Source organism: Mandrillus leucophaeus, unplaced genomic scaffold (assembly GCF_000951045.1).
Source record: "Mandrillus leucophaeus isolate KB7577 unplaced genomic scaffold, Mleu.le_1.0 Scaffold48, whole genome shotgun sequence".
In the NCBI taxonomy this organism is placed as follows: domain Eukaryota; kingdom Metazoa; phylum Chordata; class Mammalia; order Primates; family Cercopithecidae; genus Mandrillus; species Mandrillus leucophaeus.
The window spans coordinates 1856815-1859286 of NW_012105142.1; positions in this window are offsets into that span (position 1 = coordinate 1856815).

Here is a 2472-nt window from a genome sequence, read left to right on the forward strand (position 1 = left end):
AAAAAAAAAAAAAAAAAAATTAACTACAGTGAAATAGATTAGTTTCAAAACAAAAATAAATAGGTAGCAGGATCAACAAATAAATCTAAGTTCTGTGTCTTTAAAATGTAAGTAAATTTCTAATACATTTATCCAGGAAATGAGGATAAAATTCCCATCAAGCATAAAAACAAATTATGAGAAAAATGAGAGTAAGTAATCAAATCCCACTTTAATATTACTTCTACAATAAATGTTAGAAAAATGAATACACAGATTGGTTGATTTTAAGAAAACTTAAGACTATGACGCTCTTGAACAAATAAGTAACTAAGAGAGAACTGTTCAAAGTTATCAAAAGTTTACTTTCAACAACAACAAAAGAAACCACAGATGCTTTTATGGGAAGTGTATCTTTTTATACAAATAGTTTCAGAGTATAGCTACCCCTAAAAATAAGGTAGGAGATGAGACTCAACTCCACAGGTGGGGCTTGGACAGTGGACCAAATTGAGGACTAGCTAAAGCGGGGGAAATGTGGAAGTATCTTTCCATAAGACACGCCCACCAGTGCACCGTGTCGTGTCAGTTTACCCTTGTCATGGCAACACCCAGGACTTACTACCCCTCACCATGGCAATGATCCAATAACCCAAAGCTACTACCCTTTTCCTAGAAATTTCTGCATTATCTGCCCCTTACTCTACCTGTAGTTAAAAGTAGATATAAATCTGACTGCGCAACTGTCCTGAGCTGCTGTTCTCAGTATACTGTCTGTGAGGTATCCCTGCTCTGCAGGGGCAGTCACGGAGCTGCAACACCGCTGCTTCAATAAAGCTGCTTTCTTCTACCCTACCATCGGCTCACCCGTGAATTCCTTTCTGGGCAAAGCCAAAACCCTCACAGGCTAAGTCTCACTTTGGGGCTCATCTGACCTGCATCAAAAACACTACTTATTTCATTTTATGAAGTGGTGAGTCTAATATTAAAGCTGCACAAAGATAGTTCAATAAAAGGAAACTGGGAAAATGCTATGTGAAAATGTGAATACTATGTGAAATCGTGAAAATGCTAAATAATATGTGAAAACTATCTGACAGTGGAATAAAAGAATAATATCTTCTGGTTCTGTTTTTTTCCATTAAGTAATTCAAGAATAATTTAATATTAGGAAATGTACCAATATGTTTAAATACTTTAGTATATTTGATAATATACTAATTATAACATAAATGAATTGTAATCATAATATAATACTGCTAATTATAATAATATAATACTAATTACAATAATATAATAATGCTAATTATAAGTATAATAATATATTTAAATATATTAGTATGTCAAGAGAGAAAATTTACACACATCTCCTATTGAAATGGTTTACAATAAAATTCAACACTCATTCCCAAGAAACAAAATCTAAAACTTAATATTAGTGTGATAGAAATTAAACCTTCTTTATCAAGAAAGACGCTCTTACCCTCAAGTCAACAGCTTGATTATATTTTAGAATGGAAAACTAGAGGCGTTTCTATTTAAATATGAAAGAATTCTTACCATCCATGCCATAGTTAACACACTTTAAAAATTCTGACCAATTGAATAAAGCAAGACTACAAAATAGAGGATTTACTATTTGAAAGTAGTTGATGATACAGTCACTGACACTTGGATGAGGTAGAATTGTCTGCCTGGAGAACTCAAGGGAACAAACTGAAAAATTAGTACACTATCAAGGAAGTTTAAAGATAAAGTTCGGTCAACATAATCACATAAATAAAATGTTTTTCTATACAAAAAAGTAATAACACTCTTTAAAGCGTTATTTACATTAACAACAAAACAATAAAATATATAGGGGAAAGTTTACAAGAAATATGAAGAAATGTGATGAAATAAAAAAGGAATTTGAATTAAAAATATACCATGTTATTGAATTAAAATTAAGATAACATAAAGTTACCAATTCTCTCTACATGATCTAGATGTTTAATGGGATCCTAATGAAAATACTCGTGGGACTTTGGAGGGGTGGTGCTTTATAAAATGATTCTGACATTCATCTGGCACTTTAGAATTGCTGAGGACGTTTTGAAAAAATAGCAGGGTGAGGAGGAACTTGCACTACTGGGTAAGCAATGTGCAATGACGTCCTTGTAGCTTCGTATATATTTAAACAGTCTGGTTTAATTGCAGGAATAGACAGATAAATCAATGGAACAGTATGAGGAGAGCTGAAGCAGGCCCATGTAAATATGAATTTCATATAAGATAAATGTGGCATTTCAAATCAGTGGGGAAAAGATGAGGAATTCAGTAAGTCAAATTAGGTCAATTTGCTGACCGTGTGGAAAAAAAATAGATCTTCACAGCACCACGTGCAGTAACAAATTTCAGATTGATAAAATATTTAATATAAAATTTAAAACCATAGAAAGAATTTAAGAAAAACACATGAATATTTATCTGATGCTGTGGTATGCAGGTACT